Source organism: Aythya ferina, assembly GCF_964211825.1.
Source record: "Aythya ferina genome assembly, chromosome: 3".
In the NCBI taxonomy this organism is placed as follows: domain Eukaryota; kingdom Metazoa; phylum Chordata; class Aves; order Anseriformes; family Anatidae; genus Aythya; species Aythya ferina.
Genome location: NC_140298.1, coordinates 119,387,563 through 119,414,342, shown reverse-complemented (window position 1 = coordinate 119,414,342; position 26,780 = coordinate 119,387,563). Strand labels below are relative to the sequence as shown.

The 26,780-nt window shown below is 47.6% G+C and overlaps 1 pseudogene across 1 annotated transcript; it reads right to left on the bottom strand.

Moving 5' to 3' along the window:
- Positions 1-10,160: 10,160 nt before the first annotated feature.
- Positions 10,161-18,485, bottom strand: LOC311434124 (interferon-induced very large GTPase 1 pseudogene; annotated as a pseudogene). The gene has a single exon. The product of its transcript is annotated as an interferon-induced very large GTPase 1 pseudogene (transcript).
- Between the last annotated feature and the right edge of the window lie 8,295 nt (positions 18,486-26,780).

Sequence of the window (26,780 nt, the reverse complement as noted above, 5' to 3'; positions counted from 1 at the left end):
TGCTCACCACCCGCTGACCGATGCCCAGCCTAACCGAGCAGTCCGGCCCCCTCCCCCCGGGCTAGCCACCCCTATATGTTGTTTAGCATGATGTCAGATGGTATGGAATACCCCTTTGGCTAGTTCGGGTCACCTGTCCTGGGTCTGTCCCCTCCCAGCTCTTACTGCACCCCCAGCCTGCCCGTTGGCAGGACAGAGCAAGAAGCTGAGATGTCCTTGGCTTAGTATAAGGACTGCTCTGCAACAATTAAAACATCGGGGTGTTATCAGCACTCTTCTCATCCTAAGCCAAAACATAGCATTCTACCAGCTACTAGGAAGAAAATTAACTCTGTTCTAACTGAAACCAGGACACAGGGGTAGACAGGTCTGGAATGTTGGTGTCACTTTTTGCATTTACTGAATTAAACTGGGAGACTAAAAGGGTCGCCTGGCAATTGTTACATGTACCCGAAGCAGGAACAAATTAATTAGGGGGAGATTGAATAGTCGAATTAGGATTGCAGTTGAAGACCTGTGAAAAAAGAATAACAGTCTCAATGAATTTATTTACAGAGAATGATGAAAAAGAAATAAATCCCAATGGATGGGTATGTGTTAGAACTAAACAGCTAGGTTGGTCCAATGTGAAACAGGGATTGTTGTGAAAGTAGCAGGGCAGTACTCTAACCTTTGATAATACATATTGCTTGTTCAGCACTATGGCACCAGGCTGCAAGTCATCTGGATTGAAAAAATACTGCCATCAGCACAGCACGCCCTGGGCACGTGGCTGTGCGTTATCGCAGTAGCCTGTCAAGGATTGCCAAGTGCTCTGTGAGGCCAGGGCCACCAATTGTGCGCTGCCCTGACTTTGGGATTATGCACAGAATCATAGAATCATAGAATATCCTGAGTTGGAAGGGACCTGCAAGGATCATCGATTCCAACTCCTGGCACCACAGAGGTCTACCCAAAATTTTAGACCATGTGACTAAGTGCACAGGCCAAATGCTTCTTAAATTCCGACAGGCTTGGTGCAGTGACTACTTCCCTGGGGAGCCTGTTCCAGTGTGCGACCACCCTCTCAGTAAGGAACCTCTTCCTGATGTTTAGCCTGGACACTCTCCAACAGTTTAATGTCCTTCTTGTACTGTGGTGCCCAGAACTGCACCCAGTACTCGAGGTGAGGCCGCACCAGCGCAGAGCAGAGCAGGACAATCACTTCCCTCAACCAACTAGAGATGTCCTGCTTGATGCACCCCAGGGTACGGTTGGCCCTCCTGGCTGCCAGGGCACACTGCTGGCTCATATTCAACTTGCTGTCAACCACAACCCCCAGACCCCTCTCTGTGGGGCTGCTCTCCAGCATTTCGTCCCCCAGTCTGTACGTATAGCCAGGGTCGCCCCGTCTCAGGTGCAGGACGTGGCACTTGCTCTTGTTAAACTTCATGTGGTTGGTGATCGCCCAGCTCTCCAGTCTGTCCGGATCTCTCTGCAAGGCCTCTCCAACCTCATCCGAGTAAACAACTCCTCCAAGTTCGGTGTCGTCGGCAAATTTGCTCCAAACACCTTCTAATCCTACATCCAAATTGTTTATAAAAAGATTGAAGAGGACTGACTCCCTAAAGTGGAGCCTTGGGGGACCCCACTAGCGACCATCTGCCAGCCAGAAGTGGCCCCATTTACCACAACCCTTTGAGCCCTGCTCATCAGCCAATTGCTCACCCATCGTATGATTTATTTATTTATTTTTAGCTCTATGTTGGACATTTTGTCCAGTAGGATCACATGGGAAACTGTGTCCAAAGCTTTGCTAAAGTCCAAGAAGATCACATCAGGTCGTTTACCTTGGTTATGCAGGGGCACAACCTATAAACAGAGCAAGTCGCTCTGTGTCGGGGAGGGGGGGGGCAGGAACATCAACCGAAGTTAATGTTACCTCCGCAGGGAAACCTGCAAGACATTGATGCCTACCGCACCAACAGGATGCCGACCACGACCTGGCTAAGTATCTATGACACCCATGACTGGGAAAAGCATTGTGCACATCAGTACCCTTGTCATCACCCTGGGCTCGGTATGTTAACAAGCTAACTCATTAATAAATTCTTTGTGTTCCCCTGACAGACCCCCACTGGGACGCTAATCACCCCAGAACTTATGGACAATTATGTAACTGGACAGCACCCACAGCTGTTTATCCTTTGTACTACATGGTGGACCCAAATAGACAAGCAACTCATTAGGGCGTTAGTGGACGCTGGGGCGGAGGTGAGTATTATACATGTTAACCCAGGAAAACATAACGGAACTTTAAGCCCAGTGCGGGGTCTAGGGGAGCAACCGGTCACGGGGAAACTCATGAAACTCAAGTTACAAATGCAAGCAGTCCGGGTAGGAAAAATAGCGGAGGAGGCTCACATTCTAGTTGCTACCGAGGTAGTTATGTGTGGTGGTTTTACTCGAATGGGCAGCCGAGCTCCACCTCAGCCACTCTCATTCCTCCTCCTCAAAGGAAAAAGGGGAGAAAATAGGATACAAAGGGCTCAAGGCTTGAGATAAGGATGAGGAGATTGCTCAACAATTAATGTGATGGGCAAAACAGATTCAGAGTAGGGAGATAATTTTTTTTTTTTTTTTTTTTTTTTTTGCCTATTACAGGCAAAAGAACAGGCTAGAGAAGTGAGAAACAAAGGAAAGAAACCAAAAATGCCTTCTCCCCATCCAACCTCCTCTACCTCCTTCCCCCATGACATGCAGGTGTTATAAATTGCTCAGTCCCAAAATAGGATTATAATCAAAGTTTACAATTTACTAAAAGAATAGAGGTAAGCAAACAGCGCTGGGTGCGTAGGGAGTCTCCGCCCTACCCAGACGCACACCAGTTACATCAAGTAGCTGATTTTTATGCTCCTAGGCTGATACATATTCATTACTACTTCTAAAAAAAAAACAGGTTATTATAATTAGCTTCCGGGATCCAAACTCTCCTACTGGAGCATGCATATCAGTCTCCGGTGGTCCCCCTGGGTGTCTCTGGGGGTCTTTCATGCTGAAGACTCGTAGTCTTCCTCTCCAAGTTTTTTTCTTGTCCTTCCCCTTTGTACTCCTTGGCAGCATGTCAAAAGCTTACACAGCGTTCCGTGCAAGTTTTGTCTTCTAGCCGTCCTTCAGCTTCTTTCTTCTCCTTAATCTCCTGGCCACCTGGCCAGATATCAGGGGCTTGCATAGCGTCCCATTCAGAAGCCATAACAGCCACCAGTTGTTAGCAGTTGTTCTGAAACCCCCAGACATCAGAGACTTCAAAGAAAGAACATACAAATACAAATAGCTCTCTATTGACACTTCACATGTTGTTAAAACATTCCTCACAGGCCATTCACAGGGACACTCCAGTCACATCTATAGCAGTGCTAAATCAACCACAAAGAAGGCAAAAAGGCTGTAACTGTTAGGAATAAGAGTTCGGAATAACAAAAGCAAATAGGCTCATGGATTTGAGGAATATTTCTGAAGATTTGATAAATTGACTATAATGAGGGGGAGACTGGGACACTGGGAGGAAAGGGAAGAAACCACATCTGTGGAAGAATTAAATTGCCAGTGCAGGACCCAGAGACAGACAGAACTGCTCTCTATTGACACGAATTGTTAAAATATTCTTTTGCAAGGTACAAGAACTATATACATTAACCATTCTGTTTTTCTTAGACTTGCAGTTATACAAGGGTATGTAAGACAGAAGGTCACATTCATCATACCTCGCGGCCCCAGCACTGTTCCATACTGACACAAATCAGATGAACATATCTCACACAGGGGAATGGGGGAATGGGAGTTGTGGTCGCTCTGTGGCACTTCGTCTGCGCCGCTCCTTCTCGGTCACTCTCTGTCCCTGCTCCACGCGGGGTCCCTCCCACAGGATGCCGTCGTTCCTGAACTGATCCTGTGTGGGCTTCTCACAGGCAGCAGCTCTTCAAGAACTGCTCCAGGTATGGGTCCGTACCACGGGGTCCTTCCCTCAGTAGCAAACTGCTCCAACCTGGGTCCCTCACGGGCAGCAGCTCCTGCCAGGTCACCTGCTCCTGCGTGGGCTCCTCTCCATGGGCTACAGGTCCGGCCTGGAATCTGCTCCGGCAGGGGTCTTCCACAGGCGGCAGCCTCCGTCGGTGCAGGGCCATCTGCTCCACCGTGGTCTCCTCCACGGGCTGCAGCATGGAACCCTGCTGCACCGTGGTACTCCATGGGCTGCAGGGGGACAGCCTGCTTCACCATGGTCCTCACCACAGGCCACAGGGGAACTTCAGCTCTGACACCTGGAACACTTCCTCCCCCTCCTTCTTCACTGACCTTAGTGTCTGTAAGGGTGTTTATCACTCCAGTTTCTCTCCCAGTTGCTGTCTTTCACCCCTGATCCCCCCTGGCTGTTTTTCAGGTTGGCCTGGGTCATCGCATTCCCTCAACAGAACATATGGTAACCCGGGCTAAAGCCCCAAGCCAAGATATAACGTGCCTGGTCTTGCTATACCTCAGAACCTTTTTCCACCTGTCTGGTTGGAGCCCCATTGGGAAAGCAATGGGTAGCCACTTTTGTGGCCAATACGTGTCCTGAGTGTCAATCTGCGAGACCTGGAGTGACTCCTGGAATGGTTGGTTATCCAGAGCTGGGGAGACACCAAGCCTCCAGTCCCAAGGATTGAGCTTCCTGGGCTCGTTGTCGGTCACCTATTGCACATTTTTCATGTATGCACACAGAATCACAGAATTTCTAGGTTGGAAGAGACATTTAGATCATCGAGTCCAACCTCTGACCTAACGCTAACAGTCCCCACTAAACCATATCCCTAAGCTCTACATCTAAACGTCTTTTAAAGACTTCCAGGGATGGTGACTCCACCACTTCCCTGGGCAGCCTGTTCCAGTGTCTAACAACCCTTTCGGTAAAGAAGTTTTTCCTAACATCCAACCTAAAACTCCCCTGGCTAAACTTAAGCCCATTCCCCCTCGTTCTGTCACCAGGCACATGGGAGAACAGACCAACCCCCACCTCGCTACAGCCTCCTTTGAGGTACCTGTAGAGAGCGATAAGGTCACCCCTGAGCCTCCTTTTCTCCAGGCTGAAAAAGCCCAGCTCCCTCAGCCGCTCCTTGTAGGACTTGTTCTCCAGGCCCCTCACCAGCTTCATCCCCAAACAGCTCACTTGCTTTATATACATATGTATATATAGCTGTTGTCTGATCATTGCTGGGCTGAACCAATCAGCTTCTGCCCCTGGAATCTAACTAGAAGAGGGTAAGGGAAGAAAATTGTGGGGAACTTAATATAGCTCCTTTAAAACAACTGTTCAAGAAGGGAGTGGAATAGTGAAACAATGGCGGTAGCCTATGCCTTTTAAGGAAAAATGGGCCTGAATCTTGTATCGCAAACTTTAATTAGGGATGGGCTTTTGGAGCCTTGTATGTCACCTTATAACACTCCAGTTTTACCAGTATGAAAGCCAGACGATTTGTACTGATTGGTGCAAGACCTCAGAAAGGTTGAAGAGATAGTATGAAAACGCCACCCTGTGGTTCCTAACCCTTACACCCTGATGGGTCAAATTCCTTATGAGCACGAATGGTTCACTGTTACATATTTCAAGGATGCTTTTTGGGCTTGCCCATTGGATCCTGAAAGTCAGGATATTTTTGCATTTGAATGGGAAGACCTAGAAACAGGCCGTGAACAACAATACTTTGTTGTTTGTTGCACAGTTTTGCCTCAAGGATTCGCTGAATCCCCCAGATTGTTTGACCGACTATTGGAAAAGATTTTAGAAATATTTCAGATCCCAGAAGGGGTGACATTGTTACAATACGTAGATGATTTGTTGATATCTAGGGGTAGAAAAATCAAAGGTAAAAGAAGCCACAAACGAACTCTTGAGTTTTTATAAGAGAACATTGGCCAAATATATCTAAGGTTAAATTACAATATGTGGAAAAAGAAGTCAGATATTTGGAAAAGCTAGTCTCTGAGGGCAGACGGAGAATAAACCCTGAAAGGATTCAGGGAATTGTGCAACTTCATCTACCTAGAACAAAGAAAGAATTAAGAAAAGTTTTTGGTTTAATTGGATATAGCAGATTTTGGATAGAGGCATATGCGCAGACAACAAAGAAGTTATATCTCAAATTATTGGAGGAAAACCTCAATGCATTGAATTGGACAGAAGAAGAAAAAGAAATAGAGGAACAGTTAAAACAAGATCTGATTACAGCACCAGTCTTAGCTCTTCCTGCCCTAAAGAAATCATTTCATCCTTTCATAACTGCAAGTGAGGGTGCTGCTTTGGGGGTCTTAACCCAAGAATGGGATGAGAAAAGAAAACCGGTAGCATATCTGTCTACATTATTAGATGCTGTATACTGGGAATGGCGAGTGTATTCAGGCAGTGGCAACAACTGCCTTACTGGTAGAAGACAGCAGGAAAGAATTAACCACTGGGGGGCAATGGAGTGTTGTTACGCCTCACCAAGTGAAGACCATCCTTACTCAGAAAGCAGGAAGGTGGCTGATAGACTCTAAAATAATGAAATATGAAGCTGTCCTGACTGAAAAGGATGATTTAACTGTAACTCCTGAATCTGTTTTGAATCCTGCCTCCTTCTTGTCAGAGGGAAGTGTAGATCCAATGGATGTGGAACATAACTGCTTAAGTCTAAGAAATGAGCAAACAAAGATCAGATTCGATTTACAAGATGTACCCTTGGATGAAGGGGAAATATTGTTCACAGATGGATCTTCTAGGATGATACAAGGAAGGCTATGCAATGGTTATGCCATTGTTAAAGGAATAGATGGGAAAGCTGAGGAAGTGGGAAGACTGCCTATTAATCGGCCAGCTCAAACTTGTGAATTATATGCATTAAATCAAGCATTTAAGTTGTTACAAGGGAAACAGGGAACTATATATACAGATTGTTGATATACATATGGGGTGGTAAATACATTTGGAAATCATTTGGGAAGAAAGGGGTTTAGTAAACAGTAAGGGAAAAGAATTGGTCCATGAAGAATCAATTAGACGGATTTTGGAAAATCTGAAAAAGAGATTGCTATGGTGCATGTGAGAGGACATCAAAGGGAAACTCCCTAATCGAATGGGGAAACAGAATTGCAGATGAAAAGGCTGAAGAATTGTCCTTGCAAATAGGAGTAGAAATGAATCTGTTTCTTGTACCTGAAATAAAGCTAAGCAGGTGTATAATAGTTGCATAACACGCCAATGGGTGAATAAGAAGGCTGTGTGGAAACAGCCTCTGGGTGGATGGGAGCCAGGACTTTGACCTTTTCAGAGCTTCCAGGTAGCTTTTACTGAATAACGTAAAGTAGGCCGATTTAAGTTGCTAGCTTAACTGACCGTTTGTCAGGATGGGTAGAAGCTTTTCCTTCAATATCAGTGACAGCTAATATTCAGGTGACAAAGGTAATTCCAGAACAAATAATCCCTAGATATGGGATTGTTGAAAATATAAACTCAGATCAAGGGAGTCATTTTCCTCCATATATTTTACAAGGATTAATGAGAACTTCAGGAATAAAATGGTAGTTTCATACCCCATGGCATCCTTCCTCCTCTGGGAAAGTAGAACAAATGAATCGGACATTAAAGAAACACCTGTCAAAACTGGTTTTAGAGACTAAACTTGTATAATTGTAAACTATAATTGTAAATCAACTTTTTATTTTCAGAGGTAACTACTGAATGTGACTTGTGACTGGGAGAAAGGACTGGCTTATACAGGATTGGAGTGCCCGCAAGGTTGTTTTTATTCTTGTAGAAGCATGCATCTTATTCTTGATATTCATAATTATTTGGAAACCTAAGATTTATAAATAATGACAGGCAGAGGCCAACTGTTAGTTTTGATCCTGGTGAGTGTACACCTCAGAGAAGGCCTTGGTCAGTTGACAGTTTGGAGAAGGGATGACCAGAGAAGGGGAGCGACAGAAGGAAGGGATGCTATCCAAAGAGACCTGGATAAGTTTGAGAAGTGTTCCCCCGTGAACCGAATGAGGTTCAACAAGTCCAAGTGCAGGGTGCTGCACCTGGGACGGGGCAATCCCAGACATGAGTACAGGCTGGGAGAAGAACTCATTGAGAGCAGCCCTGCACAGAAGGATTTGGGGGTTTTGGTGGATGAGAAGCTCGACGTGAGCCATCAGTGTGTACTTGCAACCCAGAAGGCCAACTGCATCCTGGGCTGCCCCAGCAGAGGCGTGGCTGGTGGAGGGAGGTGTTTGTCCCCCTCTATTCTGCCCTTGTGAGGCCCCCCTTGGAGTGCTGCGTCCAGGTCCTGGGCCCCCAGCACAAGAAAGATATGGGGCTATTAGAGTGGGTCACAAAGATGATCAGAGGGCTGGAGCACCTCTCCTAGGAAGAAAGGCTGAGAGAGCTGGGGATGTTCAGCCTGGTGAAGCGAATGCTCTGGGGGGACCTCATCGCAGCCTTTCAATACTTCAAGAGTTCTTATAAAAAGGATGAAGAGGGACATTTTACTTGGGTAGATAATGATAGGACAATGGGGGATGGTTTTAAACTGAAAGAGGGAAGATTTAGATTGGATGTTAGGAAGAAATTCTTCACGCAGAGGGTGGAGAAACACTGGCACAGGTTGCCCAGAGAGGCTGTGGATGCCCCATCCCTGGAGGTGTTCAGGGTCAGTCTGGATGAGGCCCTGGCAAACCTGATCTAGTGGGTGGCATCCCTGCCTATGGCAGGGGGGTTGCAACTAGATGGTCTTTAAGCTCCCTTCCAACCCATGCCATTCTATGATTCCATGATTCTAAGAGGCATTCTACAAGTAGCTGGCAGAAGTCATGCAATCGTCAGTGCTTGCTCTCGTAGGGGACTTCAACTTGCAGGAGCAGGCTGTCCCCATGGGCCTTAAGAAGAGCTGTTGTGGAGGAAGACTGACATGGCTGAACAGGGAATGTTTGCTGAGTCTTATTTGGGAAAAAGCGTTAGCCTCCTGTGGTAGAAGGAACAGGGAACTCAGGGAGAGTACAAGGAGTTTGCTAGCATATGCAGAGAGAAAATCTGAAAGGCTAAAGGCCAGCATGAACTCAATCTGGCAGCTGTGGTGAAAGACAATAAAAAACATATTCACAACTATACTAACAGTAAGAGCAGGACCAAGGAGAGTCTCCATCTTTTACTGGAACATGACTACGGAGGATAAGGAAAAGGCTAAGATTCTCAATGCCTTCTTTACATCTGTCTTCAGCAGTCAGACCAGTTATCCTCAGGTCTCATCCTCAGGGTCTCAGGCTCCCGACCTGGAACTCTGGGACGGGGAGCAGAATAACCCCCCCACAGTTCAGCTGGAAACAGTAAGAGACCTACTGCTCCACCTGGACTGTCACAAGTCCATGGGGCCAGATGGGATTCACCTGAGGGTGCTGAGGGAACTAGCAGATGTGATTGCTGAGCCAGTTCCCATCATGTATCAGCAGGCCTAGTCAACTGGAGATGTTGCAGATGTCTGGAGACTTGCAAATGTGACACCCATTGATAAGAAGGGAACAGGCCCAGGTTGTGCCAGGGGAGGTTCAGGCTGGAAATGAGGAGACATTTCTGCTCAGAAAGAGCAGCCAGGCATTGGGATGGGTTTCCCAGGGAGGCAGTGGTATCACCATCCCTGGGGGTGTTCAAGGAGAGGTTGGACGTGGTGCTTGGGGACATGGTTTGGTGGGTGACATTGGTGATCGGGTGATGATTGGACCAGATGATCTTGGAGGGCTTTTCCAACCTTCATGATTCTAGGATTCTACAGGAAAGCTGTGGTGGGACTCTTTATCAGGATGTGGAGCAATAGGACAAGGGGTAATGGCTTTAAACTAAAAGAGGGGAGATTTAGATTAGAAACAAGGAAGAATATCCTTAATATGACAGCAGTGAGGCACTGGCACAGGTTTCCTAGAGATGCTGTGGATGCCCCATTCCTGGAGGTGTTCAAGGCCAGGCTGGATGGGGCTTTGAGCAACCTTGATCTAGTGGGAGGTGGCCCTGCCCATAGCAGGGGGATTGGAACTAGATGATCTTCGAAGTCCTTTCCAACCCAAACCATTCTGATTTTATGATTCTAGGATAATTGTGGCTCACCTTGAAATGAAGCATGCAGAGACCAGTCCAGTCCAACTCAAACGGTTTATTAGCAAAGACTACAAAGCATTATAATGAATCACCACTCTTGACAGCTCTTCAGGAGACTCTGGTCATTGGGTTTGCAGCAGGATTGCAGGAAAAGTGCACAGTAAACACCCCCTCCCACTGCACTGGTGCAGGCAGAGCCACTTCCATGTTCTCCAGACCCTTTTTGTTCAGTTGCCACCTGCCTGTCTTGACAGCACAAACGCTAAGCTCACGCACTGCTGACAGCTGCTGAGGAAGCTGCAAAAGTGTCTAATTCTCCACATTGGTTATAAAGGGCTTTTACCCAACACAGAAGTGCTGGGCAAAAGCAGTTGGGGTGGCTAGGAGCTGGAGGGAACTTTGCCAGGCCCAGGCTCATGAATAGGAATGGCTCATGGAAGTGGGGGCACATCTTAACCTAGGACATATACCTAATAACCACACAGTTAAAAATCACTGTCTAAATCCGCATAGGCTGCTGCGTTAATTGCTTTAATGGCATCAGAAAAAGAACAGAACCTTAGTACTGAGTTTATGAATGCAAATAAGAATCCCAAAAACCAAAACAGCCAAGTTCCCCACAAATGTTCACCTGCTCACAGACCCCTCTGTCCTTTCTGCAAGTGTGACAAGTATTGCTGCAGGGAAATTGTTCTTTTGCCAGTGTCATTTCTTTTCCCATAGCAGCTGATAAAACTGGTCCTTTCTAATGCTGCCTTCGCTCTTCATCTGACACTTGGTCTTGATCTTGGCGGTATGACTGCTTCCTGCAGGAATATTTTTCTAGTTTGCTTTAAGACAAAGCTGATGTAAATATTTATGGCAAGAAAGGAAGAGGACTTTGACTTTATCACACAGCAAGGGAATTGCTGAGCAGCGGCATAAGAAGCACTCCTTACGTTCTTCTAAAATGCAAAGCACTTGCAGTTTTTCCTTCATACCATCTTAGCCTAATATTTCTCCAGTTCAGCGAGTGCATTCTGCTTTGTAACTGTTAGCCACGAAGCAGGGATTTTTCCTCTGCCATGAAATTTCCCATTGTAGTGATGTTCTAGCTGTGTCCTGAAAGAAGACACAAACCATTTCCAGTATGCTTGCATGGATGGGTCAGGAGGAATGCTCCAAGTGGAAAAGGGAGGTCCTGCATCCCGGTATTTCTTGTAGGGGATCCATGTGTCTTCACCAACCAGAAATAGGCAGTCACTTGAAACAAGGCTAGAACAAATATCAATGACTAGGTTGTCTGTTTTATGTCTTTTAGATCCTATCATTTCATACCATATGCGTCCTCTTAAAAATTGTGGACGATGGAAGACAACCCGGTGGTCTCCGTCATGCTTTGGCATAGTGTTAGTGCAAACAGCCCCACAAAATGGACACTGCTCCGGGCACCCTGCAAACTGCTCAGCCAGTATTGTGTGAGGCTGCCTTTCAAAGGAGCTCATACGAGCTTCTTCAAACTCTTTCCTGAGATCATCAATAACAGGAGATAGTGCTTCTGTCATTGCATTATTCAGGAACTCTATGTCTGTTATCTCCTGATGTTCAATGCCCTTCAGGTCGCTCCTGGGCAAGCTTAGCGCATCTCCAAGTGCTCTGCAGAATTCATCCAGCCAAAGAGAGATTTTATCCTTTCTGTCTTTTCTGTCTTTGACAACCATGGTTGATGCAAAAACAGCTGACTGAATGTTTTCAGAGTAACGAGAGAGGGAGTCTCTTAAAAACATCTCTAGCCTTCTGTTCTTATCTAAACAGTATGTCTCAACTTTTGTCTTAATGTAATTATTTAAAAAGTCTCCTGGGGCATTAAGGTAATGCTTGAAATTTTCAATTTTTTCTTCTTCTGCTAGGTATTTCAGCATGTAATTTTCCAGAGTGGATCTATTGCCTCTGAAATCTGGTATTTTATCCTTCACGTCTCGAGCTATGTCAAGAGCTGTCTTCTCATAGACAGCGTGTCGAAGAGCTGGGGCAATCTTGCTGCACAGGAAATCAGCAAATGTTGTGATGCAAGAGGCTCCTTGGCAGGAAATCTGGAAACATTTGAAGAAGTCTTCTCTCTTGCTCTCCAGGTAGACGACTGGATCGTTTGCTTTCCTGAATGCTGCATGCATGTCTTTAAACCTTTCTGCTGCCATTCTGCACAGGTACAGTAATAAATCTATTTTGTAATCTTTATTGAAACTGTAATTTGCAGTGGTAGGGACAGACTTCATACCTTTCTCCACTTCATTTAGTATTTCATGAATAAAAGTTCGACTGTAATCCATTTTGTCCTTTTCCTTCTTCTCAATGTTTGCCTTCACACGCATTATGATGCTCTCTGTAATGCGTTGCATGCTGTTCTCATCTGCATCGTCCAAACTCTTAGAAAAGATGACGTAACTTTTCTTCTTAGACACGTGTTTCTCTATGTCAACACAAAAGACAGTCATTTGGGAAAACTTTCTGATTCGTTTATCTACCTTAGGCTCCCTAAAGTGATCTAGAAGGACGTTTTCTATATCCACATCGATGTCCACCTGTTCCAGAGGGAGAGTAGCAGAGGACACTTCAGCAACCCACTGCTTCCAGATAGAATTGAACCAGATTCTCAGTTCACTTTCACCTAATTTCTGGCCTTTTAGAGACAGGGCCAACTCTCTGCTCTTTCTCAGGAGCTCAGTTTCGTATTCAGACTTCCTCTCATCCAGTTTACTCTGGCTCTTCTTTACTTCTATAAGTTTCTCACACTTCCTTTGCGTTTCAACAAGAAGGGACTCTCTCAGTTCTTTCAGCTTCAGTTCTGTGCTGCATTTCCACTGGATCAGTATTTCACGGTCTTTGTCTTCACTGAAGAACGTTTCCATGTTCTTGGTGATGGCATCACTTCTCTCTTGCACCACTTTTTCAAGGTGTTCTGTGGTGACCTTACCCAACTCCCTGTTCCGCACCTTGTTTTCCAGTTTCATTTGCAAGTCTAAGATGTGACTTCTCAGCTGCCAGGTCCACTGACTAAATGCAGTTTCCAGTTTCTTGTAGGCAGCAATCTCCACTGAATTCTTGAAGCTGAAAACAAAGTTTTCATTCAGCAGGGCATTCCACAGGTCACTAATACGAACTTTCAAGCTGGAGAGCCTCAAAACACTGCTGTGCGATTCCTTCTTGGCAGCTTGGAGAATTTTGCTCTTTAATTCCTGGACGTTCTGGCTGTAGGTGGGGTTGGGCGGTGCCATCGGTGGGTTTCCTTCCCACAGGTGAGCAAAGTAATGAATGTGGGTGTTCACGTCAAAGCGGATGACGTCGCTGAAGCAGGTGATGTCACAGAATTCCTGCTGGGCCGCAATCACGGTCATTTCATCCAGCTTTTCCTGCAGACGTCTTTGTCCTTCCATGTTCTGTTCCTTTGCGGTTATTTCGCCCACGTTTTGGTGCACAAAGAGGCAGCCTGGGGAAATATTAACTTGCTTCATCCTCAGGAAAGCCTGCACAGCAATCTGAAGGACGTCTTGCATTTCCGAAGGATTTTCTCCAAAGATGTTGATCAGAGTCATGTTGCCGATGCCAATGACAAAGGTGGCCAGCTCATTGTCATGGTTAAGTGACTGCTTATTGGCCATCTCTATGGCACGAAGTCCTTCTGTGTCAACAACAAGCATGTAATCAAAGTTCAAATCCTCTTGGAGCTTCTCGTCCACTTTAATGAGCTGCATAAACGCTCCCCGGGTGCACCTCCCTGCGCTGACGTTAAACTGGAGACCAAACATGGCATTCAGCAGGGTTGACTTCCCTGTGCTCTGGATGCCAAGCACGGAAAGCACAAATACTCGCTTGTCCCCTAGCTTCTCAATTAACCTGTCAAAGACGGCTCCAATCCATTGCAGTGGTACGTAAGAAGCATCACCATCCATCAGCTCAATGGGATACCCTAAAACCATCAGATTGGCAGCAATTTCAGGTAGTTTGACATACCATTTTTCTTTGGAGGTTGTTGATTCCAGTGCCTCATAAATCTGCCCCACCTCTCTCAAAATATGCTCAAGGCCAATGGACGAATCATTGATTTCATCAGAAAGGGCATCTAATTTCTTCATCAATTGAGTTTTCAGGTTGTTGTTTTCATTGTTTTTCTTTAATGCCAGGATTTGAGACCATAAGCGATGATACTCTCTCTTCAGCTCATCAAGGTGATCAGAGGAGATGTCGTCCATGAAGATCTTCATCCACTGCAGAAAGAATTTCTTGGTATTGTCTGGCTGTGACTGGAGAAAGCCAAGGACTGTTTTCATCAGCTGATTGAGGGGAAACGCTTTACCTAGTTGCTTTCTTCGTATTGCAGACTTCTCCAATTCAATTTGGCTCCGATGATGCTCTATGCTCTTGTTCCTCTTTTCCTGCAAGCGAGTGAGTTCTTTGTCCTTTTTACACCACAGGTACCACAGTTTTCCCTGAAGAGGCAGTAGCTGTGATTTGATCTCAGACAACTTCTCTTTCTTTAACAGATTCACCAGTTTGATTGCCATTTCTTTGGCTGCCACGCATGCTTCTGCATCTTCATCGACTAGGAAGCCGTGCTCGCGAGCTGTGCTCAGGCATGCATTGAGGCTAACAAGCGTGCTCGACCCTTCCACTAGGTCTCGGATGGTTTTTGTCAGCTCACCCACTAATTCTGCTTCATTTCTGTTCTTGATCCCTATTCTTACGTTTTGGCCAGATCGGCCAGCTGCAATGCTGTCTTTCTCAGTGAAAAGGCAAACCAAAGGCCTCTGAGACTGCCACAGATCATGTAAAATTTTCCTGTTTTTCTTGTTGCTTTGATCAAACTCAGAAACAAGAACCACGTTCACGGCAGAGATCTCCTGTAAAAACTGCAGCTGGGGTTCGTAATCTCTCGCATCTCCGTGCAGGTTACAGAAAGCAACAGGGCCGTTAAAGCTGTCGTCGTCGCTACCACGGGGAAGGTACCAGGAGATCTCCACAACACCTTTCATCAGCAAGCAGTCTTTGGTGCTGCCTTCGCAATGGCGATGGAAAAAAGTGTCGTGTTTCTTCCTGCTCAGCAGGGCATTCAGGAGCTGAGACTTGGAAGAGGAAGGAGAGCTGCCGATGCGGAGGAAGGACACGATGGGCATCTCTGCCTGATAAATGAGTTTGTTTTTGTGACTGCTAATCCTCATCTGCTCTCCCGATCTCACCGTCCCTTTCCAGCTCTTCTTGATTTGGCTGGGGGACCAGAGAGGGAACTCTATCTGTGAAGTGCCCGGGTTTGGTACCAGGAGGGGTAGTGCAAACTGGCAGAAAGCGAGCTTGGATGAAAGGTACTGTCTCATGAAATCATCAGCACAATGAAAAATTGCCATCTGGAGGTCCATGGGGTGCACATGACTCTCCCTGCTTGCAGATTCAGGGGCTCCTTTGTCCAAGTCACTGAGAAAGTCATCAAAGGAATCAGAGGGCTCGTGCTCCTCCCCTGAGGTGTTTGGTGTGGGAACAACTTCTGGCTTACTTGCCTCCTTGCAAGTCAGGTACCTCACCCTGTAATCCACGGTCAGGAGCCTTTGCAGGAAGTAAAATGGTAGCTCGCTGTCCTTGCTGGGCTGGCTGTCGTGTACAGATGTCTGGTGTATTATGTGGAAATCTTCTGTGCCCATTTTTCTTGGATAGTACCTTTCCAGCCCGAGGCACTTAAGTAAGTTGACGAACTCTGGGTTTGCAGCAGCTTGACTTGCTTTGGATTTGCTGCTGTCTGATTTGGGTTTGCACTGACTGGGAGGCTGCATGCCTTGAAAAGCATCTTCCAGGTCTTTCATTAGACTGTCTTTGTTCAGGTTGCCAGATGTGTCCTCCACTTGCCCATCGATGAAGGATTGCAAATCTCTTTCCAGCATCTCCCAGTCTTTGAATGCATTGTGCTTTTCGAGGAGAGCTTTCATCTCTGTGGACCATGTGTTTTTCATCTTTTCTTTCATGAAATCTAAGCGGTCATGCTTCTGCTCAGGGGTGACCTTCTTGTTTTCGGATGTTATGGTGAGCCCCGTCAGCAGCAGGAAGGCCTGAGCTCTGCAGACATCCTGTTCCTTCAGGCTCTGATACTCGTTATGTGCCATGTGCATTTCCTGTATCATGAAATTAATTTCTGGACACCCAAGGAGGTACTGAAAAGTGCCGCTTTCTACTTGGTATCCCGTGCTGGTTGTAACTAAGAGCACCAAGAGTTCTATGTCTTCCTGTGCCCTTTGCTGCAGAGACTGGAGCAAGGAAGAAACAGACTGGCTTACAGTGAAGGTGGCTTTGATCTTTGCCTCATGAATGGCAGATACAGAAGTTGCCGGTGCGTAGGTGACTTCCATGATGTATCCCTTCATTTGCAGCAGTGTCGTATTGAGATCATCAAGACTGGAAATACTGTGAGCTTGGGGAAGTGTCTGATCCTTGTGGAAGACCCATTGCATAATGAAGGAAGCCCTGGGGAAGTCCCTGACAGAATAGATGTGAGGATCCAGCAGGCACTGCAGCAGAGATTTGATGTAGGTGGTGTTTTCTGGAGAAGACTTCTGGCAAAAAGAAACAGTGTTCACCAGGAACTCCTGCAATGCTTTGTCTGACAGACATATGTTGATCCAGATACTGTGATTCTTTGTTCTGTTATTCAGACCCTGTTTAAAATCTAGCAACATGAGCAGTTTCTTTTCATCCACTGTCCCCTCCCAGGTCTTTACTTGCTCCAGGAAAGCTCTGGCCTCTTCTACGGCACTGACCAGTTCCTCTCCAAAGATCACACCGGTGCTTTGATTTGTTAGCGCTTCGTAGACAGCCCTGAGGCTACTGCCCATTTGATGGGAGGCTTTAAAATCGCTGCTGTGGTTGGACAGGATTATGTCCCACACTGGGATCAGCTGAGAGCCCCGGTCGATCACACACCAGGTTGTGTTATTGGCCACAAGCCCGCATTTCCACTCGGGAAGGGAATCCGTCTCTGCTGGGCCCCCTGTTTTGGTCACATAGAGCTGAACTGCTCTGTGGGTGCTGCTTCTGTCTCTTCCCTGAAATGATGCCTGTGAGCTGGAGTTTGAAGCATCCCCCTTCACTCCCCACTTGGTACCGAAGCCGCTGAAGCTAGCGCCGACGTAGCTGTTCAGTGCTTCAGATGTTTGTTGCTTCATCTCATCCCATTGCTCTGCCCTGAAACCTTCGGCAGATGCTTTCCACCAGAATATTCCCCCAAAGTGGAGGGGTCCCTGGTTCACGTGGGACCCAAACCTGCTGAAGAAGCTGGCGCACCTGCTCTTCAGTAGGTGGAACCTGTCTGCCTCCTGGGTGATGCTCAGAAGCTGTTCGATGTCTTGCAGCTCTCGCAGGGCTGCGTCTGAGAGGCGAAGCTGGTCCTTTTGGAAGTAGTAGGAGGCCAGAGGGATGTATTGGTACTTGGTGGTGCAAATGTACGCCTGCTCCGAGCGTGACCGACGGGAGTCCTCTGACTGTGAGGACTTGCTGGAATCTACACCTGTTTCAACACTGAACCCCCAGAACCCAGCTTTGACAGAAGCATTGATGCTGAACCCCAGCTGCTCCATGGACTTGGTGAAAGTGGCTTCTTCTTCAGAGGAGGAGAACTCCTTCCTCTCAAGCAGCGACCCTTGCACTGGACCAGTGAGCATGAAGCCATCAGGGACCCTGATGAGTTGCTCTCGCTTTGTCAGCACATCCTCCAGGCTCTTGGTTTGGTAAATCCCCTGCAGAGCCAGGCCTCCCGATGCCCGCCTCAGGACCTCCTCGTCAGAGACGTTCTCCCTCTTCCCCATGGACTTCTCCTGCTGCTCCAGTTGCTTCCGGATGCTCACCAGCTCATCCAGCAATGCCTTCTCTGGAGGTGCCCAGTACTCCTTGGGAATGTCCATGGCTTGCTGTAGGGCCTCCTCTTTCTGTCTTATCATTTCCTTGCTGTGGCTGCGGCTCTTCTGCATTTCTTCCAGCTCCCGTAGGATTGACTTGGCTGCTTCTTGTCTCTGCTTCATCCTCTCCAAGTGCGGTTTCTGCAGCTCATCAACAGCTGTTTCATTGCCTGTGATTCCCAGGAGCTTTTGGAGTGCTTTGGTCTCCCAGTTATACCGTCCTTCACCTGCCAGTTTAAGGTAGTCTTCATATTGCAGATGTTTCAAAGCATCTCTTGACTTAACACCCAATATCTCTGACAGTTTGGGGAGCCAGTATTCTTCATCAAGTCCTTCCTTCTCAAATGCTTCTGCCAGCAATTGCTTAGCAATTCGTGCCTTTTCCCCAGCAGCTGCTCTCTCCTCCTGTGACTCCATGGCTGTGGAAGGGGAAAAGAGACTTTTGTTACATCAGGTTAGAGGAGGCCACCACCCCTTCGAAGAGGCCTCTCCATAGTTCCCAGCCCACAGATTTCTTCTGCCCTGCTGCTGGAACCCAGCCTCGGGCACCCCCGAGATAGGCAGACACAGACAGACAGACGCAACCATGCATGGCTGCACAAATAGACATGGGCAAGGCGCTGCCTTCAACAGCACCCATATATAAGCTGCCAGGACTGGTCTCACGCGACACTGGCTCGAGGTAGAGAGAGGGATTGCCTGGAGCGAGGCAACCTCTGGCTCATCATTTATCGACTGGAGACTGGATAACCTTAATGAAGCCAAAGCTATTGCCGTCTGCATCCCCTTACTGTTTTGTCAAGCAAAACTACTAACTAAGGGAACAACGATGGTAAATTTTCTAGAGGGGAAGACATATGAGGAGCAGCTGAAGTCACTTGGATTGTTCTGCCTGGAGATGAAGAAAGTGAGGGGAGACCTCGTGGTGTCCTCTAGCTTCCTCGTGAGGGGAGTGGAGGGGCAGGCGCTGCTCTCTGGTGACCAGCAATAGGACCCGAGGGAATGGCTTGAAGCTGTGCCAGCGGAAGTTCAGGCTGGATACCGGAACAGGTTCCCCAGGGGAGTGGTCACATCACTAAGCCTGCCAGAGTTCAAGAAGTGTTTGTACAGTGCTCTCAGATGCATGGTCTGATTTATTTTTTTTTTGTGGGTGTGGGGGTTTCTCTGGGCACCCAGGAGTTGGATTTGATGAGCCTTGTGGGTTCCCTCTAACTAGCATATTTTATGATTTTAAGTATCTAATGGGTGGTGTCCCTGTTCAGGGCAGCTGGTTGGAATTGGATGTTCTATAGTATCTCTTCCATCCCAAACCATTCTAGGATTCTTTAGGATTTGGTGCCTTGGTTTCTCATGGTCGGGAAAATGGCCTGGCCACTTGCCGAGGTGATCAGTTCCGGGGCAGACGCGTTCTGCAGCGGAGCAGGGGATCGGGCCAGGCAGGGCTAATTTTTCCGGCATCGAGCCTACTTGAGGGAGCCACCAGGACCTGGAAGCTCTCTTGAGGGAGGCTGACGAGACGTAGGTGGAGCCAGCAGCGCCCCCTCACCGGCTGTTCAAAAGCTGCCCCTAGGGAGCGCGAGCGACCAGGAGCGCGGTGACCAGGGTGGGCAAAGAGGGCATGGTGTGTCAGAAGGGAGTGGCGCGGCAGTTAGCACAACAGTTCGCGCAGGCAGGGCAAGCAGGAAGTGCAGAGCGTTCCCCCCCACCCATACGAACACCTCCTGTAATGACAACCTCCCGTTAGCTAGGCTGCAATGGTCTCCACCAGGCACAGTGCCCTCTCCAGAAAGATGGTACACACCCAGACTGATGGCCGTAGATGGATCCCTATCTCTCAGGGGAAAATGTATCCTGGGCCAGGAGCTGGCAGGGCTCATTGAGAGGGCTTTAAACTAGGTAGGAAGGGGTATGGGGCTGAAACAAGGCTTGTTGGAGCTGTTCCAGGGGGAACAATGGCAAGGCTGGGAGAGAAGGCAATGGCCCAACTGAAGTGCATCTACACTAATGCACGCAGCATGGGTAACAAACAGGAGGAGCTGGAAGCCATCGTGTAGCAGGCAGGCTATGACTTGGTTGCCATCACGGAGACGTGGTGGGACCAGTCTCATGACTGGAGTGCTGCAATGTCTGGCTATAGGCTCTTCAGAAGGGACAGGCAGCACAGAAGGGGTGGTGGTGTGGCTCTCTATATTAGAGAGTTTTGATGTCATGGAACTTAAGGCTGGGAATAACAAGGTTGAGTCCCTTTGGGTTAGGATCGGCAGGAAAACCAACAAGGGAAGCATCCTGGTGGGGGTCTGCTATAGACCGCCAAACCAGGATGAGGAGACTGATGAGGAGTTCTACAGGCAGCTGACAGAAGTTGCAAAATCATCAGCGCTTGTTCTCATGGGGGACTTCAACTTCCCAGATATATCCTGGAAGCACAACACAGCCCAGAGGAAGCAGTCTTGGAGGTTTCTGGAGAGTGTGGAAGATAGCTTCCTGACACAGCTGGTTAGTGAGCCTACCAGGGGAGGTGCCCCGCTAAACCTTCTCTTCACAAACAGAGAAGGACTGCTGGGAGATGTGGTGGTCGAAAGCTGTCTAGGGCAGAGTGACCATGAAATGGTGGATTTCTCTATTCTTGGTGAGGCCAGGAAGGGGGCCATTAAAACCGCTGTATTGGACTTCCGGAGGGCTGACTTTCAGCTGTTCAGGACACTGGTTGGCAGAGTCCCTTGGGAGGCGACCTGCTACGGCACTTGGATGTGCACAAGTCGATGGGGATGGATGGGATCCACCCGAGGATACTGCGAGAACTGGTGGAGGAGCTGGCCAAGCAGCTTACCACCATTTATCAACAGTCCTGGTTATCGGGGGAGGTCTCAGTTGACTGGCGGCTAGCAAACGTGATGCCCATCTACAAGAAGGGCCGGAGAGCAGACCCGGGGAACTATAGGCCTGTCAGTTTGACCTCAGTGCCAGGGAAGCTCATGGAGCAGATCCTCCTGAGAGTCATCATGCGGCACTTGCAGGGGAAGCAGGCGATCAGGCCCAGTCAGCATGGCTTTATGAAAGGCAGGTCCTGCTTGACGAACCTGATCTCCTTCTATGACAAAGTGACGCGCTGTGTGGATGAGGGAAAGGCTGTGGATGTGGTCTACCTTGACTTCAGCAAGGCTTTTGACACCGTTTCCCACAGCATTGTCCTCAAGAAACTGGCTGCTCATGGATTGGACTGGCACATGCTTCGTTGGGTTAGAAACTGGCTGGATAGCAGGGCCCAAAGAGTTGTGGTGAATGGAGTCAAATCCAGTTGGAGGCCAGTCACTAGTGGCGTCCCCCAGGGCTCGGTGCTGGGTCCGGTCCTCTTTATTATCTTCATTGATGATCTGGATGAGGGCATCGAGTGTTCCCTCAGTAAGTTCGCAGATGACACCAAGTTAGGTGCGTGTGTCGATCTGCTTGAGGGTAGGAAGGCTCTGCAGGAGGATCTGGATAGGCTGCACCGATGGGCTGAGGTCAACTGCATGAAGTTCAACAAGGCCAAGTGCCGGGTCCTGCACCTGGGGCGCAACAACCCCAAGCAGAGCTACAGACTGGGAGATGAGTGGTTGGAAAGCTGCCTGGCAGAGGAGGACATGGGAGTGATGGTGGATAGTCGGCTGAATATGAGCCAGCAGTGTGCTCAGGTGGCCAAGAAGGCCAACAGCATCCTGGCTTGTATAAGAAACAGTGTGGCCAGCAGGGTTAGGGAAGTGATTGTCCCCCTGTACTCGGCTCTGGTGAGGCTGCACCTCGAGTAATGTGTTCAGTTTTGGGCCCCTCGCTACAAGAAGGACATCGAGGTGCTTAAGCGGGTGCAGAGAAGGGCGACGAAGCTGGTGAGGGGCCTGGAGAACAAGTCCTACGAGGAGCGGCTGAGGGAGCTGGGCTTGTTCAGCCTGGAGAAGAGGAGGCTCAGGGGTGACCTTATCACTCTCTACAGATACCTCAAAGGAGGCTGTAACGAGGTGGGGGTTGGTCTATTCTCCCACGTGCCTGGTGACAGGATGAGGGGGAATGTGCTTAAGTTGCGCCAGGGGAGTTTTAGGTTGGATCTTAGGAAGAACTTCTTTACTGAAAGGGTTGTGAGGCATTGGAACAGGCTGCCCAGGGAAGTGGTGGAGTCACCATCCCTGGAGGTCTTTAAAAGACGTTTAGATGTAGAGCTTAGCGATATGGTTTAGTGGAGGACTTGTTAGTGTTAGGTCAGAGGTTGGACTCGATGATCTTGAGGTCTCTTCCAACCTAGAAATTCTGTGATTCTGTGATTCTGTGATTCTGAGTGCCTGGGGATGTGGCTGCTCCAGCACAGCCAGCAACTGCCAAGTTTCACTTTCTGGCACTGCCTGAAAGGTAATAGCCTGACTTCCAGGAAAGCAAAAAATATCTCCCCGCCATGCAACCAATAAACTGCAGCCAGTGCAGGGGCTTGGGGCTCTATAAAGAGTGGGGTCAGGGGTGGGCTGAGGCTGTGCAAGGGCTGCGCTGAGATGGTGCGGGAGCTGGGCTGAGACGCTACTGGAGCTGCAGAACACCAGGGAGGGCAGGTAGGTCCCAGCTGACATGCACTGGGCAGGGTAGCGGCCACATGTGGAGACCCCTTGGCCTCCTCCTGCTCGCTGTTTCACCCATCTCCTGCTGGGCTGCGAGATGCCAGGAGGGCAGCAGGGCTTTTCGCTCAGGGGAAATGGGCTCTGCTCGGGGGTAGGGGACGGAGAAGCAGGACAGCTGACCCCAAGGAACCAAAGGGATGTCCCATCCCAGAGGGCATACTGCTCAACAATAAAATCTAGGGGAGCTGGCCTGTGTGGGGGGCTGCCACCGCTAAAGCAAGGGTTAGGCTTCAGTCAGTGGTTGGTGACCAATTTCACTGTGTATCACTTGCTTTGGATATTTGTTGGTTTATTATTATCACCATCATCATAATTATCCCTTCCTTTTCTGTCCTATTAAACTGTCTTCTTCTCAACACGCAAGTTGAGAAGATTGGCTCAGCAATCACATCTGCTAGCTCCCTCAGCACCCTCAGGTGGATCCCATCTGGCCCCATGGACTTGTGGTGTTGCCTGGATCAGTCCAAGGCAAACAGTGGGGCTGCGTTTCCACCCCTGGGGCAGTTGATTCCAGGTGGACTGGACGTCCTTGCAAGGGAAAGCAAACTGGGGCCTGCATGCCATTAGTCCACTGTCTTCATAATTCTGGAGTTAGCCGGACACTAAACACTGTTGGTCCCATCCCATCAATCCAGTTCATCACTGCCAGCATGCTGGCACACGACGGTGGTGCTCTGTATAAACTTCCACCATGTGGAACAAATTTCATCTGGATCTTTGGGTGCCTGGTCATCGTTCAGATCACCATAAACCGTCTCGAGCACAGCTGATTCCCTCAGGTACTGGAGACCTTTCTCCACGGTGGTCGACTTGCCTGGCTGATGTACAGTACCTTCCTTGAGGGGATGGATACCTTTCCTTCACACCTGACATGGTGTGGAGGAATGGTTAAGTGAAGTAGGTCATGTGAATGTTGAGCAACTAGGAGGTCGCGAGCTAAAAAAGTATCGAACGCAGCTCATATGAGTCTGAGAAAGTACGTAACGTCTGGAAGCTAATCAGGCACAAGGACATGATATCTGTTGGTGGTTTGGGAAAGTACTAACTGTGTTATTTCGGTCAATGGGAGTAAGAAACTAGCTGATAAAATAGAGAAATGCACTAACCAATCATGAGCTTAGCTTTTGCAATATGTATGAGCTAATTATATTGAATTAGATAAAAGACGACTGAGCTATCCAATAAATCGAAGTTCACTGATCACTCATATTGAGCGTCTGTGTCTTCCTTCCATCGACAACAAATGTCCTTGCAACAAATGGCACCCGAACAGGGACCGATCTGAACGGGAACAGGGACTCCGCTGGAGTTGAACCTTCGAGCCATGGTTGGACGGAATACGGGAACCGGTCCTGCAACGCAGCTCAGGAGGTGAAAAGGATGAAAAATTGCTGAATCCCCGCACCCGAGGTCTGAAAGGTGAAAGGGATGAAAACTTGGAACCCCGCACCCGCAGCTCGGAAAGGGAGTCCTTGCACCTGGGATGAGCCTATAGAGGGTCCCGCCAGAAAGCGCCGCCGAGGTCTTTGCAAAGGCTGCAACGGTACCGACGTATATAAAGGTATGGAGAGACAAGCGGCGTATGATTTGCTCAAATGCTTTTTAGAAAAGCGGAGCATGCAGCTTATAGACTGCAAAAAGGATTTACCAGGATTATTAGCACATGGAGTAGCGCAGGGTTGTTTTATCAATCCTGATACAGTTTTTGAACAAACAGAGTGGCATAAATTTGGGGACAAATTGTTTGATGAAGTTATTGATGAAAATAAGGCTGATAAAAATTATTGAAGCCTTGGAGAACAGTCACTAACGCCTTAGTTATACATCAGGCTGAGCAGAGAGTTGCTGCTGCCGCTACAGAGCGACTGGGATTACCGGGAAGTGCTGGAGCTGGGGATTGCCCACTGCCGCCTTCAGTGAGAACGATAACGCTGCCTCAGGGGGCTACGGGGCAATGGGAGCCTCCCCCCCCCCTCAGTCACCGCCACGAGCAGCGCTGCGCTCGGAGTTTCGCGGAATCGAACAGCAGCCGACCCTCACCGTGTGGCGAGTCGGCACAGAGCAGAGGGACGGACATCAGGACCCTGCAGCCTGTCTGACGTAACCATGGAAGTAGCGCCGGCTGTGCTGCTTCTCTCTGGCATTCTTTTTATAAGAGGTTTACCTTGCAATGAAAAAGGGATACTAACTGGAGTGTTAATAATTGTATGTGTTATTCTTAAATGTCCAGGTATTTTGCGTTGAAAGTATTTGTGTAAGGGTAAGGTTTTAAAACAAAGTGTTGCAAGTCACTTCACGAGGAACACAATGAGAGACAATACTTGTTTGTTTGCTTATCATTCTAAATTATATTCTTGTGGTATGATTGAGAGTGAGATGTGCCAGAGGCCTCTGGGTGTACGATTGTGCTCTGGGTGTGCAAGTGTGCCGTGTACTGTGTGAGTGAGAGCGCATTTATTGCCATAGTGCAGGCTGAAATCATAGGAAATTAGTACTGGTCGAGCAAAATCATGTTTCACAAGTATGGGGTCATTGTGTGAAGTAGCCACTTGGAGAAACTTAAGGGAACGTACTGTTTAAAACTTTTTGATCATAATGAGTCAACTCACAAATCCATTACTTTCTTGAAAGAGCACATGAGAAAGAGTCAATATGGTATCAATCCTTTCAATCAATGGTTCACTGATTTGTTTGAAACAATGCATAGATGGTTACTGGGATTAGTCAAAGGGGGATTAAAGATTCTGTTCGCTGTGGTGTCAATCATCATTGCATGTAGTATTGTGATAAATGTGGTTAAAGGGTTACTTGCAAAAATGTTATAGAGATTTTGAAGTGGTGCTGGAAACAGGTACCCAGTGGATCACTGGAAAGTGGACTGAAGCAGCTTTAGAATTTGCACACACCGAAGACAACCATGAAGAGGTTCCTGATAATTATTCTGACAATGACGCGGGTTGTGACACCTCAAGGACTGTCAAGAACAGCCTTTGATCACCATCAAGTGATTAGGTTTAAGTGTGTTACTATTAAGTTGTGTTACTTACTATTAATTGTGTTACCATTAAGTGCTTACAGTAATTGTAGTGTAATTAGGTTTAAGTTGTATAGTTGTGTTATGTTATGTACCCTTTCAGAACATGCTTGTTTGGGGTCCCAATAGGGGATCCAAAGGAACTGAGTGAAATGTTAGCACCATATTCTGCCAGTATTACTCTGCTTAATGGATCTTTTTCTGACTGTAGGAACTGCACATGCTTTGACTAGCATTAATAAGCTTGCTTGTTGGGCTATTAAACAATCAAATGTAACAACTGAGATTATTACCGAAATGGCACAAGATATGGATAGTCTTAGGCATGCTGTATTACAAAATAGAGCCGCAATTGATTTTTTGTTACTAGCTCAAGGACATGGGTGTGAAGATGTAGAAGGAATGTGTTGCTTTAATCTCTCTGATCATGGTCAATCAATTCACAATCAATTGAAATGGTTAAGGGATCATACACAAAAAAATACGATACAGAATGATTGGTTTGATGATTGACTTAAATCTATCTTTGGAAATGTGGGAGGATGGGTTTTTACTTAATCAAAGAAGGACTTCGCCTTTTGCTTATAATTATATTGATTATAATTGCTGCGCGAGTAGTCTTTAACTGCTTAACTGAGAAGCTTGAACAACTCACTGAAAAGGCATTTGTAGCCCAAAATAAAAACGGGGGAATTGTGGAGGAATGGTTAAGTGAAGTAGGTCATGTGAATGTTGAGCAACTAGGAGGTTGCGAGCTAAAAAAGTATCGAACGCAGCTCATATGAGTCTGAGAAAGTACGTAACGTCTGGAAGCTAATCAGGCACAAGGACATGATATCTGTTGGTGGTTTGGGAAAGTACTAACTGTGTTATTTCGGTCAATGGGAGTAAGAAACTAGCTGATAAAATAGAGAAATGCACTAACCAATCATGAGCTTAGCTTTTGCAATATGTATGAGCTAATTACATTGAATTAGATAAAAGACGACTGAGCTATCCAATAAATCGAAGTTCACTGATCACTCATATTGAGCGTCTGTGTCTTCCTTCCATCGACAACAAATGTCCTTGCAACA